Source organism: Oncorhynchus nerka, linkage group LG24 (assembly GCF_034236695.1).
Source record: "Oncorhynchus nerka isolate Pitt River linkage group LG24, Oner_Uvic_2.0, whole genome shotgun sequence".
NCBI classification, from domain to species: domain Eukaryota; kingdom Metazoa; phylum Chordata; class Actinopteri; order Salmoniformes; family Salmonidae; genus Oncorhynchus; species Oncorhynchus nerka.
In genome coordinates this window covers 13,538,500-13,556,993 of record NC_088419.1, presented here as the reverse complement: position 1 = coordinate 13,556,993, position 18,494 = coordinate 13,538,500, and the positions used below count along the sequence as shown (strand labels likewise).

General features: G+C 44.2%; 1 protein-coding gene across 2 annotated transcripts in view; it reads left to right on the top strand.

Moving 5' to 3' along the window:
• LOC115107540 (serine/threonine-protein kinase PAK 6-like) overlaps nucleotides 1-18,494 on the top strand; it is a 47,072-nt gene that overhangs the window by 8,708 nt on the left and 19,870 nt on the right. Inside the window, exons 1-2 of one of the 2 annotated variants that reach the window (XM_065008639.1) lie at nucleotides 161-268; nucleotides 9,707-9,840. The gene's annotated coding sequence lies outside the window, so the exon portion shown is untranslated. Of the gene's footprint in view, nucleotides 1-160; nucleotides 269-9,706; nucleotides 9,841-18,494 lie in introns of those variants that run through there. The other variant, XM_029630929.2, reaches the window with a different exon arrangement.

Genomic DNA, 18,494 nt, shown 5'->3' with positions numbered 1-18,494 from the left:
GGAGGCGCTGTGAGGTAGAAGCAAGCGAGTTGGACAAAGAAAAAAAGAAAGCTACGCTCCATTGGCTAGGTGAAGAGGGGGAGGAGAGAGAGGAGTCATTACAGACCATGTGGCAAAACGGAAAGCGTTAGAATAGAGTAAACTAAGGAGGAACAGATAGGTCATCGTCATGCCACAGAGGAACCAGCTTTATCCACCGATCCGGTCCAATCCCTCTCCCCCTCTCCCCTCACCTTCCCCGCAAAGAAGCTAAACCCCTTCCCACCAGGTGAGTGAACAAATGGAACTGAAATTGCTGCTTCTGCTCACCACCCCTCTCGTCTCTCTTAGAACCCGCTCTAGCAAGTACCTCTGTTCATTTTACAGAATTTGAGAGCAGAGCATTGAACCATGCAGTTTTCCAACAACAGTGCCAGGCCAGAATAGAGAGAGAGATCCAACAGGGTACTACTGCCTGAAGGGACTGTCCCTGAGCTGGTAGTGGGAATGACTTCTGGTCTTCTTCTTCTCTGAGTCTCTCTTTGGTGTGTTTTCAAAAGGGTTGCTTCTGATACGCTACGATACAGACAAGGCATCAGGCTGCTACAATGAACACTGTTGGAAAGCATACAGTAGCTCATTATGTAGCTCTGCCAGTCATTGTACAGAGATTGGAGTACTGCAACTCTATCTGGTGCTTGAGCTGACATTTGAATCAGGGTAAATTGCGGTCAATTCAGGAAGTAAAACATCCCAAGTTATGTTTAATCTGATTCATGTTCAAATCAATGTTGGGGTCCGTTCAAAAAGTACATTTGGTTTACTTTTTTTATTGACCCCAACGCTGAATTGAACATAGATCAGATGGAACAAAACGTGGGATTTTTGGCTTCAGAAATGAAGATCAAACAAACAGAACCAACACTTCAATTGATATTGAATATCATTTTTGTCTTAGAGGACAGTGCATGTCTTAGGTAGAGGACAGTGCATGTCTTAGGTAGAGGACAGTGCATGTCTTAGGTAGAGGACAGTGCATGTCTTAGGTAGAGGACAGTGCATGTCTTAGGTAGAGGACAGTGCATGTCTTAGGTAGAGGACAGTGCATGTCTTAGGTAGAGGACAGTGCATGTCTTAGGTAGAGGACAGTGCATGTCTTAGGTAGAGGACAGTGCATGTCTTAGGTAGAGGACAGTGCATGTCTTAGGTAGAGGACAGTGCATGTCTTAGGTAGAGGACAGTGCATGTCTTAGGTAGAGGACAGTGCATGTCTTAGGTAGAGGACAGTGCATGTTTTGGGTGGAGGACAGTGCATGTCTTAGGTAGAGGACAGTGCATGTCTTAGGTAGAGGACAGTGCATGTCTTAGGTAGAGGACAGTGCATGTTTTGGGTGGAGGACAGTGCATGTTTTGGGTGGAGGACAGTGCATGTCTTGGGTAGAGGACAGTGCATGTCTTGGGTAGAGGACAGTGCATGTCTTGGGTAGAGGACAGTGCATGTTTTGGGTGGAGGACAGTGCATGTTTTGGGTGGAGGACAGAGCATGTCTTGGGTGGAGGACAGTGTACAATGGAAAAGGGATACATTTCAATAGAGGGTTTATCCTCTATTTTCACTTCAGGATTCACAAAAGCAAGAAACAGGTGGTTACTGGGGCACTGATACTGTGCTTGGGTACTGTTACTTACCTGTTACCTACCTGGGGTGTATTCATTAGTCCAAACCATAGCAAAACGTTTTGCAACTGAAAACTTATTGTAACAAAAACAAGCATTTCATATGGGAGTTCATCTTAGTCCCTCATTTCAACATTTTGCTTCCGTTCGGTTCCGTTTGGTTCTTAGTGAATATACCCCTGTTTAAATTGGCACTCTTCTTTAGGCTTTTCACCAATGCTGTAATCAACACACCAGTTAACCCATTTGAGATGCATTGATATTTAGTCAGGTTGATATCTGTGCGGTACCACCACTACCACCATTGGACAGGATGTGACTTAATACAATAACTACAGCTGCCTCCTGATCAGTGCCAAACTCCAAAAGCACATTGTAGTTCACCAGTCCCAATTTAACTACATTCTTTTTTAAATATCTGCATTCTTCATGACAAGCCTAGGCTGCTGCACATTTCAACAGTCAACTTGTTAGTTGAACACTGGGTGTTGGCAGTTGAGTTGTTGGCAGTTCAACTGGCTGTTGGCAGCTCAGTTGAGTTGGATATGCGTTGTTTTGAATAGTGAGGCATCTCAGAGATGTCTGGTCATGCAGCCTGTAAGGAGCATGGACTCCTCAGGTATTTAGTCCTACAGCAATCGTATAAAGGAAAACCTCACATAGCGGTGGTGTCAAAGGCATAGATCCTAAATCCTTCAAGTTAGCATCAAACATACGTTTTTCTACTGGTTACTATACCACATCTTAGGGGGTTTGTCCGTACAATATCAATGATGGGTTTCAATGATAATAATATCATACATATTTTTAAGCACCTTTCAAAACATCCAGGACACTGTACAGCAAAAAAAGAGAGAGGGGAAAAGATTAAACAATTTAAAATAAAAGTTCAAATTAAAAGCTACTTAGGTGTTCTGTATGGTTAACATGACTCTGTCAGTGGTAACAAGGACATGACAGAGGAACGATAGGTGACCTATCTCATACTCTGTCAGTGGTGACAAGGACATGACAGAGGAACGATAGGTGACCTATCTCAAACTCTGTCAGTGGTAACAAGGACATGACAGAGGAACGATAGGTGACCTATCTCAAACTCTGTCAGTGGTAACAAGGACATGACAGAGGAACGACAGGTGACCTATCTCATACTCTGTCAGTGGTAACAAGGACATGACAGAGGAACGATAGGTGACCTATCTCAAACTCTGTCAGTGGTAACAAGGACATGACAGAGGAACGATAGGTGACCTATCTCAAACTCTGTCAGTGGTAACAAGGACATGACAGAGGAACGATAGGTGACCTATCTCATACTCTGTCAGTGGTGACAAGGACATGACAGAGGAACGATAGGTGACCTATCTCATACTCTGTCAGTGGTAACAAGGACATGACAGAGGAACGATAGGTGACCTATCTCAAACTCTGTCAGTGGTAACAAGGACATGACAGAGGAACACCAGGTGACCTATCTCAAACTCTGTCAGTGGTAACAAGGACATGACAGAGGAACGATAGGTGACCTATCTCATACTCTGTCAGTGGTAACAAGGACATGACAGAGGAACGATAGGTGACCTATCTCAAACTCTGTCAGTGGTAACAAGGACATGACAGAGGAACGATAGGTGACCTATCTCAAACTCTGTCAGTGGTAACAAGGACATGACAGAGGAACGATAGGTGACCTATCTCAAACTCTGTCAGTGGTAACAAGGACATGACAGAGGAACGATAACAGGTGACCTATCTCATACTCTGTCAGTGGTGACAAGGACATGACAGAGGCTGATAGGTGACCTATCTCATACTCTGTCAGTGGTAACTAAAGGACATGACAGAGGAACGATAGATGACCTATCTCAAACTCTGTCAGTGGTAACAAGGACATGACAGAGGAACGATAGGTGACCTATCTCATACTCTGTCAGTGGTGACAAGGACATGACAGAGGAACGATAGGTGACCTATCTCATACTCTGTCAGTGGTAACAAGGACATGACAGAGGAACGATAGGTGACCTATCTCAAACTCTGTCAGTGGTGACAAGGACATGACAGAGGAACGATAGGTGACCTATCTCATACTCTGTCAGTGGTAACAAGGACATGACAGAGGAACACCAGGTGACCTATCTCAAACTCTGTCAGTGGTAACAAGGACATGACAGAGGAACGATAGGTGACCTATCTCAAACTCTGTCAGTGGTGACAAGGACATGACAGAGGAACACCAGGTGACCTATCTCATACTCTGTCAGTGGTAACAAGGACATGACAGAGGAACACCAGGTGACCTATCTCAAACTCTGTCAGTGGTAACAAGGACATGACAGAGGAACGATAGGTGACCTATCTCAAACTCTGTCAGTGGTAACAAGGACATGACAGAGGAACGATAGGTGACCTATCTCAAACTCTGTCAGTGGTAACAAGGACATGACAGAGGAACGATAGGTGACCTATCTCAAACTCTGTCAGTGGTAACAAGGACATGACAGAGGAACGATAGGTGACCTATCTCATACTCTGTCAGTGGTGACAAGGACATGACAGAGTCACGATAGGTGACCTATCTCATACTCTGTCAGTGGTAACAAGGACATGACAGAGGAGCGATAGGTGACCTATCTCAAACTCTGTCAGTGGTAACAAGGACATGACAGAGGAATGATAGGTGACCTATCTCAAACTCTGTCAGTGGTAACAAGGACATGACAGAGTCCCGATAGGTGACCTATCTCATACTCTGTCAGTGGTAACAAGGACATGACAGAGGAACGATAGGTGACCTATCTCATACTCTGTCAGTGGTAACAAGGACATGACAGAGGAACGATAGGTGACCTATCTCATACTCTGTCAGTGGTAACAAGGACATGACAGAGGAACGATAGGTGACCTATCTCAAACTCTGTCAGTGGTGACAAGGACATGACAGAGGAACACCAGGTGACCTATCTCATACTCTGTCAGTGGTGACAAGGACATGACAGAGGAACGATAGGTGACCTATCTCATACTCTGTCAGTGGTAACAAGGACATGACAGAGGAACGATAGGTGACCTATCTCATACTCTGTCAGTGGTAACAAGGACATGACAGAGGAACGATAGGTGACCTATCTCATACTCTGTCAGTGGTAACAAGGACATGACAGAGGAACACCAGGTGACCTATCTCAAACTCTGTCAGTGGTAACAAGGACATGACAGAGGAACACCAGGTGACCTATCTCATACTCTGTCAGTGGTAACAAGGACATGACAGAGGAACGATAGGTGACCTATCTCATACTCTGTCAGTGGTAACAAGGACATGACAGAGGAACGATAGGTGACCTATCTCATACTCTGTCAGTGGTGACAAGGACATGACAGAGGAACGATAGGTGACCTATCTCAAACTCTGTCAGTGGTAACAAGGACATGACAGAGGAACGATAGGTGACCTATCTCAAACTCTGTCAGTGGTAACAAGGACATGACAGAGGAACGATAGGTGACCTATCTCAAACTCTGTCAGTGGTAACAAGGACATGACAGAGGAACGACAGGTGACCTATCTCAAACTCTGTCAGTGGTAACAAGGACATGACAGAGGAACGACAGGTGACCTATCTCAAACTCTGTCAGTGGTAACAAGGACATGACAGAGGAACGATAGGTGACCTATCTCATACTCTGTCAGTGGTGACAAGGACATGACAGAGGAACGATAGGTGACCTATCTCATACTCTGTCAGTGGTAATTAAGGACATGACAGAGGAACGATAGGTGACCTATCTCAAACTCTGTCAGTGGTAAAAGGACATGACAGAGGAACGATAGGTGACCTATCTCATACTCTGTCAGTGGTAACAAGGACATGACAGAGGAACGAAGGTGACCTATCTCATACTCTGTCAGTGGTAACAAGGACATGACAGAGGAACGATAGGTGACCTATCTCATACTCTGTCAGTGGTAACAAGGACATGACAGAGGAACGATAGGTGACCTATCTCATACTCTGTCAGTGGTAACAAGGACATGACAGAGGAACGATAGGTGACCTATCTCAAACTCTGTCAGTGGTGACAAGGACATGACAGAGGAACACCAGGTGACCTATCTCATACTCTGTCAGTGGTGACAAGGACATGACAGAGGAACGATAGGTGACCTATCTCATACTCTGTCAGTGGTGACAAGGACATGACAGAGGAACGATAGGTGACCTATCTCATACTCTGTCAGTGGTAACAAGGACATGACAGAGGAACGATAGGTGACCTATCTCATACTCTGTCAGTGGTGACAAGGACATGACAGAGGAACGATAGGTGACCTATCTCAAACTCTGTCAGTGGTAACAAGGACATGACAGAGGAACGATAGGTGACCTATCTCAAACTCTGTCAGTGGTAACAAGGACATGACAGAGGAACGATAGGTGACCTATCTCAAACTCTGTCAGTGGTAACAAGGACATGACAGAGGAACGACAGGTGACCTATCTCAAACTCTGTCAGTGGTAACAAGGACATGACAGAGGAACGACAGGTGACCTATCTCAAACTCTGTCAGTGGTAACAAGGACATGACAGAGGAACGATAGGTGACCTATCTCAAACTTGTCGTAAGGCTTGTGTTAACAACAAAACCATGATAACAGTAGGCCGAGATCTTGTTGTATCATCAGAAAACGTAAAGTCAGATGCTGGTGTGACGCTTCAAAGAACAACAGTTAATGTATGTACTGTATCTAAATGCTCAGACTGACACTATTAACAATGTGTGTGGGAACGGAAGAAGGCGTGTTTCTCGTGGTACAAGACACAAGTCTGATTTTGTTTTGAAAATGAAATTATTGGATGTGGATAAACTCACCCCAGTGTTTAAAAAAAAAAAGAGTTAACAACTTTAACCTTTAAACGTCAATACAGACCCGAGTTTGATCCCGGGCTGTGTCACAGCCGGTCGTGACCGGGAGACCCATGAGGTGGCGCACAATTGGCCCAGCATCGTCCAGGTTAGGATGTGGTCGGCAGGGATTTACTTGTCCCAGTGCGCTCTAGGGACTCCTTGTGGCTGGCCGTGCGCCGGCAAGCTGACTTGGTCGCCAGTTGGACGGTGTTTCCCCAGACACATTGGTGCAGCTGGCTTCCGGGTTAAACGAGCAGTGTGTCAAGAAGCAGTGCGACTTGTCAGGGTCGTGTTTCGGAGGACACATGGCTCTCGACCTTCGCCTCTCCCGAGTCCGTAAGGGAGTTGCAGCGATTGGACAAGACTGTAACTACCAATTGGATATTATGATATTGGGGAGAAAAAGGGGTAAAAGTTTTTTTTAACCTTTGAAATTGCACACTCTGGATGCTACATTTGCATTAAGCCATTTGCCAGACCTGATGGTTGATGGTAATGATGATATAATTTGAGGTATGTTAATAGCTTGAAATATTATTACTAGTTCATTGCTAATGATATGGTGGGGGGGGGGGTCCTTTCCTCTTGTAAAAATAATACTACAAGCTATGCGAGTCACTATGAAGTCATTTCCTACATGAATAGTTAGAAGCAGACTCAAACTCTGTCTCAGATTCCGTCTTAGTTTGCACCCCCTAGGTGCATGTTTTGGTTTTTGCCTTAGCATTACACAGATAATTCAAATAATCAACTCAGGACCGAGTTTGGGAAACCCTGACTTAGATTACTGACTGTGACATGAACACAAAGACCAAGAGATGTCCCAGATCCCCTTGAACCTGTTTGGTCTGTGGAACGCCTGGGTCATGTTCATTAAGCACCAAACAGAGGAAAACCCACTAAACAGGAAGGGACTACCTGAACTTGTCCAGTAAGAAACAGTCTTCTTTTTTTTTCATTTTCCATCGCAAGACGTTTGTCTAAGGTGTGTGCCCTAATGAATGCTACCCTGGTATCCTCCAACCAAAATAACTGTGGATGACCTTTCCTGGTGAAATGCCATCACCCCCCACCAGTGAGTGGAGACATTACTCAAAACATCAACAACCATCCCAGGAGCACCTGGCTCACTGTATGTTGTCATGTCACAGGAACTAGCTTTCATACCAATCCAAAGCTCCGCTGTAGAGACAGATTCTAAGCTGTGAATTTTTTTGCCTATTCATTGTCTGAAACTGGAATTATTTGCTGTTTTACTCTTTTGAAGGAGTTGTCATGACAACAACAACTCTGAACCGTGCATCATAACTGGAATCATGAAAAAGCAGACATTCCTCTCTCTCTGCCTTTCTCTCTCTCTCTTCCTCTCTCTCTGCCTCTCTCTCTCTCTTCTGCCCTCTCTCTCCCTCTCTCTCTCTTCCTCTCTCTCTCTCTCTCCTCTCTCTCTCTCTTCCTCTCTCTCTCTCCCTCTCTCTCTCCCGCCCTCTCTCTTTCTCTCTCTCTCCCCCTCCCCCTCTCTCTCTTCCTCTCTCTCTCTTTCTCTCTCTGTCTCTCTCTCTCTCTCTCTCTCTCTCTCTCTCTCTCTCTCTCTCTCTCTCTCTCTGTCTTCCTCTCTCTTCTGCTTTCCTCTCTTTGGTATGTGTGCACCGTATCCTGCAGGCTCCAGTCCGTCTCCAGGATCATCTACCCTGTAGGTTTATGGTCAATTCATTTATTTTGGTGTTTGGTTTCATCCGCTGAAGTGTACTTCCTGTACTATCTGTATTTGTCTACATGATGAGATATTGGCCCAATAAGTCTTATCTTCTACAGTGTGACAATGACTCACCATGAGCGCATACCAAATAGAATTGTATTCCCTATGTATTGCACGACTTAGTAGTGCACTTTGTATCGAATATGGTGTCATTTGGCCAGTGGTGGAAAAAAGTACTAAATTGTCATACTTGAGTAAAGTCATTAGATTCATTAATAGAAAAGTGAAAAGTCACCCAGTAAAATATTATATATATCTAAAACTATTTGGTTTAAAATGTACTTAAGTATCAAAGTAAATGTAATTGCAAAAGAATATACTTTAAAATGTACTTAAGTATCAAAAGTAAAAAGTATAAATCATTTCAAATTGCTTATATTAAGCAAACCTAGCGGCACAATTTTAATTTTAAATATACGGATAGCCTGGGGCACACTCCAACACTCAGACATAATTTACAAACAAAGCATTTGTGTTTAGTGAGTGCGCCAGATCGGAGGCAGTAGGGATGACCAGGGATGTTCTCTGTTTAGTGAGTCCTCCAGATCAGAGGCATTAGGGATGACCAGGGATGTTCTCTTGATAAGTGCGTGAATTGGACCATTTTCCTGTCCTGCTAAGCTTTCAAAATGTAACTTTTGGGTGTCAGGAGAAAATGTATGGAGTAAAAAGTCCATTATTTTCTTTAGGAATGTAGTGAAGTAAAAGTAGAAGTTGTCAAAAAATATAAATAGGTTAAGTACAGGTACCCCACAAAAAATATAAATAGGTTAAGTACAGGTACCCCACAAAAAAATATAAATAGGTTAAGTACAGGTACCCCACAAAAAAACTTTTGGTACTTTAAAGTACCACTTAAGTACTTTACACCACTGCATTTGAGACTCATACCATGGCCACTTGGAGAAACAGATGTGTTTTTGCTGTATGCACATTGAAGTACATCTCCTGAATACTCATAATTGCACATCTTTCTAATAACAATGAAATAGTCAACATATTGTTCATGCAACGAACAGTATGGCATATGTTGTAGGAGATGTATTTATCCTGTTGTCATGTGTTGTCTGCATGCCATGCCTGTTAAATCCCAGAAATAATTGGCCCTTGGGGATAAATCAAGTGTAATAAATCGACTTGAACAGGGATCCCACGACACATTATTATCCATTAGCCTCCACTATCTACACTGTGGATCAAGCCAGTTAGAGGAGTGGAAGAGATCCTTGGCAGCGGCAGATGAGCGACACTATTCTAGATCTAATTTCTTGTCTCTCTGTATCCTCCACCACACCCGCAGATCAAACAGTAGGAGGGATATAAAGCGAGGGAGAGGGAAAGAAAATAACATTCGTTTCATCTAAGCAATTATTTCCCTTCCAGGTCGAGAATCATTAAGACCCCAGTGGTGGGTTAAGGGTAGACGGACAGACAGACGTTGGACATAAAGCCCTCGCTCGTCCGGGATTAAAAAGGGACTAAGAGAGGCAGAAGACCCAAGACTACGGTAAAGACAGGTAAGACTCAACACAGCTTCCTCTCTTCTCTAGCCTCCAGAAGACTCTTGTTTCTTGACAATATTTATACTTCAACTGCAGCATGTCCCGAGATCTGTGGCTCATCTGTTTATTATGTGATGTTTGACACCAGATATGGAAACTGTACATTACAATCAATATATTTTATATGAAACATGGAGAATGAGTACATGATAAAATAAGTATTTGTGCTATGAAGTCCTTATGTAGGTAGCTTTGAAATAAAGTTAAGCCATTCATCTCAATTCAAGAATTGAACATTCCATCATTGGAGATAAATTAATGAACCTCCCCTTTTAATTAATATAATTAATTTACTTGAAATGTTGAAATGTTGTCAGTTTCATTCTCAGATGTCCCGCACAGAACTTTTATTCAGAACACTTTGCTCATGAGGGTAGCAGAATCAGTTATGTATAGTGTATACATGTTACCGTGACGACCCCTCTGATCTTGTGAATAGTGTGCTTTTAATGAGAAGCAACTATGAGAGAGGGCTGAGTGAAGGGACATGAGTGCAGTATGGCCAGTTTAGAGAAAGATTCATGTTGGTAGGAGTATTGAAATACGTTTAGAATAAACTCCTGGTTCAGTGGCATGACTGAACCATGACAAAAAAATCTAATAATAAATGTTTTGTTGACCATGGTTAGTTGTTGTAACTGTAACCTTGACCTTCGTTCAAAATGTAACCTCTTCTGGACATTCAGTACAGTGCAGTAAGTGAGACTGATACAACCGTTTAGCTCAGAGTGAATGTGTCATTTCAATATCCCACTTCTCGGGACAGCTCCCTTAGTTTACTTTCCGACCTTAGATAAATATTGACTTACCTACTTTAGTGAGACGTTATGTTGCATCTGCCAACCCTACCTGGATTTGGAGACACACCAACCAGCACTTCTAAGTCATGGCCTGTACCACTAAACAACAAAAGAGGGGTGGGGTGACCATTCTAGCCCATGGCAGAGTGATGACAATGTGGGCCTTGAACAGTTGATCAAAGTGCCACATTTTGGCATTTATAAATGCCATTCTTGTCTGCAATTATCAGGTGCAAACTACATCCCTTCTTTTTGTCAAATCAAATAGTATTTATCACATGCGTGGAATACAGGTGTAGACCTTACTGTGAAATGCTGACTTACAAGCCCTTAACCAACAATACAGTTCAAGAAATGGAGTTGAGAAAATATTGACTAAATAACCTAAAGTAAAAAATAATAATAAAATCAAAAAGTAACAAGAAAAAGGTAACAAGAAAATTCCATTACAATATACAGGGGGTACCGGTACCGAGTCAATGTGCAGGGGTACAGGTTACTTTTGGTCATTTTTAAAATGACTATGCATAGATAATGAACAGCGGGTAGCAGCAGTGTAAAAACAAAAGTGGGGGGTCAATTTAAAATCGTTTGGGTGGCCATTTGATTAATTGTTTAGCAGTCTTATGGCTTGGGAGTAGAAGCTGTTGAGTCTTTTGGTCCTAGACTTGGAGCTTCCGTAATGCTTGCCGTGCGGTAGCAGAGAGAACAGTCTATGACTTGGGTGACTGGAGTCATTGACAATTTGTTGGGCCTTCCTCTGACACCACCTGGTATAGAGGTCCTGGATGTCAGGAAGCTTGGCCCCAGTGATGTCCTGGGCCGTCACACTACCCTCAGTAGCGCCTTACGGTCAAATCTCGAGCTGTTGCCATACCAGGCAGTGATGCAACTGGTCAGGATGCTCTCGATGGTGCAGCTGTAGAACTTTTTGAGGTTCTGGCCTGTTTGAGTCATATAGGTATTATAGACTCGGTTGAAAATGTCAGTAAAGACACTTGCCAGTTTGTCCAAGCATGTAATCGGTCTGGCCCTGCGACCTTGTGAATGTTTATTATTTTTATATATTTTTTAAATATGATTAATTTTTTCACATTTTCTACCCAATTTCATGGTATCCAATTGGTACAGTCTTGTCCCATCGCTGCAACTCCCAAACAAACTAGGGAGAGGTGAAGGTCGAGAGCCGTGCGCCCTCTGAAACACAACCAAGCCGCACTTCTTCCTGACACAATGTCCGGTTAACCCGGAAGCCAGCTGCACCAATGTGTCGGAGGAAACACCATACACCTGGAGACCGTGTCAGCGTGCATAGCGCCCGGCCCACCCCAGGAGCCGCTAGTGCGCGATGGGAGAAGATCATGCCTGCGGGCCAAACCCTCCCGTGATCCGGACAACGCTGGGCCAATTGTGCGCCGCCCAATGGGTCTCCCGGTCGCGGCCGGCTACGACATAGTCTGGACTAGAACCAGGATCTCTAGTGGCACAGCTAGCACTGCGACGGGAGGCCGCTTTGTGAATGTTGAACTGTTTAAAGGTCTTGCTCACATCGGCTACAGAGAGCGTGATCAAACAGTCGTATGGAACAGCTGGGGCTCTCATGCATGCTCGAAACGGGAATAAAAGGCATTTAGCTCGTCTGATTGGCTAGCATCACTGGGCAGCTCGTGGCTGTGTTTCCCTTTTGCAGTCTGTAATAGTTTTCAAGCCCTGACACATCTCATGAGCATCAGAGCCGGTGTAGTAAGGCATAGCGGGATTTCTTATAAGCGTCCGAATTAGTGTCCCGCTCCTTGAAAGCAGCAGCTCTAGCCTTTCGCTCGGTGCGAATGTTGCCTGTAATCCGTGTCGATGCACTTATTGATGAAGCCGGTGACTGAGGTGTTATACTCCTCAATGCCATTGGATGAATCCCGGGAACATATTCCATTCTTTGCTAGCAAAACAGTCTTGAAGCGTAGCATCCGCGTCATCTGACCACTTCCATATTGAGCGAGTCACTGGTACTTCCTGCTTTAGTTTTTGCTTGTAAGCAGGAATCAGGAGGATATAATTATAGTCAGATTTGCCAAATGGAGGGCGATGGAGAGCTGTGTATTTGTGTCTGTGTGTGGAGTAAAGGTGGTCTAGAGTTTTTTTTCATTCTCCTTCTCCTTGCACATGTGACATGCTGGTAGAAATGAGATAAAACGGATTTAAGTTTGCCAGCATTAAAGTCCCCGGCCACTAGGAGCGCAATGTCAGGATGAGCATTTTCTTGTTTGCTTATGGCCTTATACAGCTCGTTGAGTGCGGTCTTAGTGCTAGCATCGGTTTGTGGTGAAAAATAGATGGCTGTGAATAATATAGATATGAACTCTCTTGGTAGATAGTGTGGTCTACAGCTTATCATGAGGTATTCTACCTCAGGCGAGCAATACCTCGAGACTTCTTTAATATTAGACATTGTGCACCAGCAGTTATTGACAATTAGACATACACCTTCGCCCATCGTCTTCGCAGAAGTAGCTGCTCTGTCCTGCCGATGCATGGAGAAGCCAGCCAGCTCTACATAACCCGTGTCGTCATTTAGCCACGTCTCTGTGAAACATAAGATATTACAGTTTTTACTGTCCCGTTGGTAGGATAGTCTTAATCGTAGAATGTCCCATTTGTTTTCCAATGCTTGCACGTTGGCCAATTATATGGACGGTAGTGGTGGTTTAACCCACTGGTTGGCAAATTACTACAAGGCACCCCGCCCTCCCTCTTTTTCTCCGGCTTTTCTTCATGCAAATGACAGGGATTTGGGCCTTGTCACGACGAAGCAGTACATCCTTCGCATCGGACTCATAAAAAGAAATCTTAGTCCAGTTCGAGGTGAGTAATTGCTGTTCTGATGTCCAGAAGCTCTTTTCGGCCACAAGAAACAGTAGCAGCAACATGTACGAAATGAGCTACAAACAATGCGAAAAAATAAACAAAATAGGACAGTTGGTTAGGAGACTGTAAAACGACAGCCATCCCCTCCAGAGCCATTATCACACCGTCATTTGGGGAAGTAACAATGCCCCAATGATCAATCAATCAAATATATTAATGAAGCCCTTTTTACATCTGCCGATGTCACAAAGTGCTGTACAGAAACCCCGCCTAAAACCCCAAACAGCAAGTAATGCAGATGTAGAAGCACGGTGGCTAGGAAAAACTCTGTAGAATGGCATTCAGAGCATTCAGAGTTAGCGACAGCAGACACGGTAGAGAGAGAGTCGAAAACAGCAGGTCCGGGACAAGGTAGCATGTCCAGTGAACAGGTCAGGGTTCTAAAACCGCTGGCAGAACAGCTGAAACTGGAGCAGCAGCACGACCAGGTGGACATAGGACAGCAAGGAGTCATCAGGCCAGGTAGTCCTGTGGCATGGTCCCAGGGCTCAGGTCCTCCGGGAGAGAGAGAGAGAATTAGAGGGAGCATCCTTAAATTCATACAGGACACCAGATAAGACAGGAGAATTACTCAAGATATAACAGACTGACCCTACCCCCGCAGCACAAACTATTCCAGCATAGATACTGGAGGCTGAGACAGGAGGAGTTGGGAGACACTGGCCCCGTCCAACGATACCCCTAGACTGGGCCAACTCCGCAAACCACCAACTTACTACCCTGAGACGAGGCTGAGTATAGCCCACGAAGATCTCCCCCACGGCACGAACCCGAGGGGGCACCAACCTGGACAGGCTTTTTTCAGTGGAGGTGGAAGTTATGCATTGCCAAGCTGGACATAGAAAGGAAAAGTGACAGTGAAATATTGTTTTGGATTCACAGTGATGAATCAGATATAACAGCAAATCGGCATCTGGGTAATGTCAGATATTCTAATAATCTTGATCATTCATGTCACATGAATGATCACTGTAGATCTGGAGTGTATTCATTAAGAGCTCACAGTAGCAAAAACATTTTGCAAGCTGAAAAACGAGTGTTTCTCATTTCCATTTCGGCTGTTTGCTTCCGTTTGATTTCTAATGAATACACCCCTGATGGGCTTATGTCTGTCTACTGTACACTTAACATCTTCAGAAAGGGTTTTGTTATGTCACACATACTGTTACCATATCAACTTACTGTTTCCGTCCTTTTGAAAAGGAAGATATTTATGTTACATGTTGTAATCAAGGGATTTGTTTGACTATTTATTGAGAAGTGGAGCAGCCAGGACCGGAACTCCCTGTCATATAATATGATGTAGAAATAATTAGCTTGATCGTGGTTTCAGAGCCTTTTCAACATTTAGTGAGAAACTGTTGATAGTTTGTTTTTTGGTGTGAAGTGGGACATGTAAGTTTCAAAGAGACTTATCGTAGTTTGTTACACAAGCGTTTAAGAAAAACATAGCCAGGAAAGTAGGGCCTGTGGTTTGTACAGGTTACAAGACATACCATTGACTAGTCCTGTGTGTATGCACATGTAAGCTCAACCTTGTGCATACACACGTGGTCAAAACCTTAAAGGCTTCCTGGAAGTGCTAAAGTCATGTCTGTCATTTGAAGAAGCAGTAAACAACTACCAAATGCACATCCTCTCTATACTCTCTGGAATTCATCTCCACTGGATAAGACAGCACAGCATCTTCCCATCCGTTTTTTTCTAGGTTATGACAGCCTATTGTGTCATTGATGCTGAAATCTTTTCAAACCCTAACTCCTAGGCTAAAAAACACTCTCAGTGGAGAATATCCTATGGAAGTGCTTTTTAGTCCAGGAACCAGCTTAATCTGGGTCTGGGGAAAACGGCCTTGAAACCCTAACTCCTAGGCTAAAAAACACTCTCAGTGGAGAATATCCTATGGAAGTGCTTTTTAGTCCAGGAACCAGCTTAATCTGGGTCTGGGGAAAACGGCCTTGAAACCCTAACTCCTAGGCTAAAAAACACTCTCAGTGGAGAATATCCTATGGAAGTGCTTTTTAGTCCAGGAAACAGCTTAATCTGGGTCTGGGGAAAACGGCCTTGAAACCCTAACAGAACAATCACGCTCAGGTGCCCGTCCTAGCAGTGCTTCTTAGTGCAGAAAGTGACAGACAGCTAACAATAGCATGTGTAGTAATGCTGTGGTGGGTGACTGATTATGTAGTGTAGTAATGGCTTAAACGGGACCATTATCGTTGTGCTAACAGAAGGAGATAGAGTTGGGAAGTTGACCCTATAAACTGATCTAAGGTCAGTTTATATTTTCCCTCCTAATCCTTAAAGGGGCAATCTGCAGTTTTTACATACAGTTTTGGACTACAATATGGAAGAACCCAACATTTAAACTTGTTTTACTCCATTATTTGTAAACAATGTAAATGTAAACAAACACTGTATAGTCTCGAAATCTTTTTCAAATTAATAAGGGGAGGTGTGGCCCGACAGAGCGAGGGAGAAAACGGTGTGCTGCAGCACCCCCTGAAAAATTGGAATATATATATTTTTTAATGTAATGTTATGTATTTATGTTTTTATCACAAAGGTATTGTACTGAGCCTTTACTAGCTCTGTTTCAATGGACCGATATAGCCCTCTGTAGCACTGGCCCCAAAAACTTTTGGGTGCCTTTTTTCTTGTTTATCTCATGTCTCTCTCACTCTCTACCTCCTCTTTATCCCCCCTTATTCTCTTCTCTCTCTCTCCCTCCCTCCCCCTTCTTTTACTCCCTCCCCTCTCTCCCCCTCCCTAACTCCCCCTATTCTCTCTCCCTCCTTCTTACCCTCCCTCGACCTCATCTCTCTCTCTCTGTCCTCTCTCTCCCCTTCCCTCACTCTCCCCTTCTTTATCTCCCTTCTCCCCCCTCCATTCTCTATCCCTCTTTATTTCCCTACCTCTGTTGACTCTCTCTCCCCTCCCTCCCTCCCTGTCCCTCACCCCCTTCTCTCTCTCCCCCTCCTCACTCCCACATCCCTCCTTCTCTCTCTCACTGACAAACGGGCAGGCGGCTGGACGGATATTGATGCTACACACAGACACCTTTCACACTCCTCACACATGCTGCTTCTACTCTGTTTATTATCTACCCTGATTACCTAGTCACTTTTACCCCTACCTACATGTACATATATCAATTACCTCAACTGCCTTGTACCCCTGCATATTGACTTAGTACTGGTACTCCTTGTATATTTTTTTGTTATTTTATTGTGTTACTATTTCCTTAACATTTTTTGGGCACATTTTTGTTACTTTTTAACTCTGCATTGTTTGGATAGGGCTCCTAAGTAAGCATTTCCCTGTAAATCAAATTTATTTATATAGCACTTCTGTCTCAAAGTGCTGTACAGAAACCCAGCCTAAAACCCCAAACAGCAAGCAATGCAGGTGTAGAAGCACGGTGGCTAGGAAAAACTCCCTAGAAAGGCCTAGGAAGAAACCTAGAGAGGAACCAGGCTATGAGGGGCCAGTCCTCTTCTGGCTGTGCCGGGTGGAGATTATAACAGAACATGGCCAAAATGTTCAAATGTTCATAAATGACCAGCATAGTCAAATAATAATAATCACAGTAGTTGTCGAGGGTGCAGCAAGTCAGCACCTCAGGAGTAAATGTCAGTTGTCTTTTCATAGCCGATCATTAAGAGTGTACTGCTCCTGCTGTCTCTAGAGAGTTGAAAACAGCAGGTCTGGCCTAGCGTAGCACGTCCGGTGAACAGGTCAGGGTCCCATAGCCGCAGGCAGAACAGTTGAAACTGGATCAGCAGCGGCAATGTGCCGGAGGAAGCACCGTGTACCTGGCAACCTTGGTTAGCGCGCACTGCGCCCGTCCCGCCACAGGAGTCGCTGGTGCGCGATGAGACAAGGACATCCCTACCGACCAAGCCCTCCCTAACCCGGACGACGCTAGGCCAATTGTGCGTCGCGGCCAGTTACGACAGAGCCTGGGCGCGAACCCAGAGTCTCTGATGGCACAGCTGGCGCTGCAGTACAGCGCCCTTAACCACTGCACCACCCGGGAGGCCCACATTTTTTTAGATTGACTTGAAACTTGAATCTGTCTGTCTGCCTGTCAAAAACGCTTTTGGGTCGATTGAATTTACATTTTATATGCCGAGTCCCCCAATCCCAAATATGTAAAATATGTGACCCCTATGACCCCCAATTAAGTCACTTCCTGTAATCACAGCAAGCTGAAATTCAATGTACAGCCTACTGGGGACACTCTTTAACGGTCCCCTTTCAAGTCTGTACGTTCTTCAGAAATGACCGTTCTATAGAGGATGGAAGACAGTGTTTTTGTGTAACTGCAGGGAAAGAATGAAGGACCATGTTGAAGATGAAGTAAGACACTTTCTGTTTGCCACAGGAAGCTGAACCTCAATACAGGGCATCCCTATATGGTCACGATTTGTTTTCTGCAAGGACGGTCCAATCACAGTCAACAGGGGCTTCATGCTTATGTGAGAGCTGTAGGTAATGCTTTTCTATGGAAGAAAAGCCTTGTTCTCTGTGAAGAGTTCATTTCACATGGTCAGATGTAGGCTTGCGTTCATCGGAAGCATCTGTTGAACAATCCCGTGTGAATTTTGTTTCTAGCCTCAACTGTTCTACCGATGTCACTCAAAAGCACATTAACTCTAGGCCAGGCTTCAAGTGAGGCCTACCTTTCTACCATGTAGTGGGAGAGTGGAAAATCAACCCTAACCCTAACCCTCGCTTCATCTCCACATCTTTACTCAGAGAGAGAGAGATGGGAGAGAGAGAGAGGAGCAAAATCCCAGCAAAATCGCAGTCTACTTGAACAGAACAATACTCAATCATGAGGCATCAAATCCAAAGGAACTGAATACTATTAAGAAATGCTAT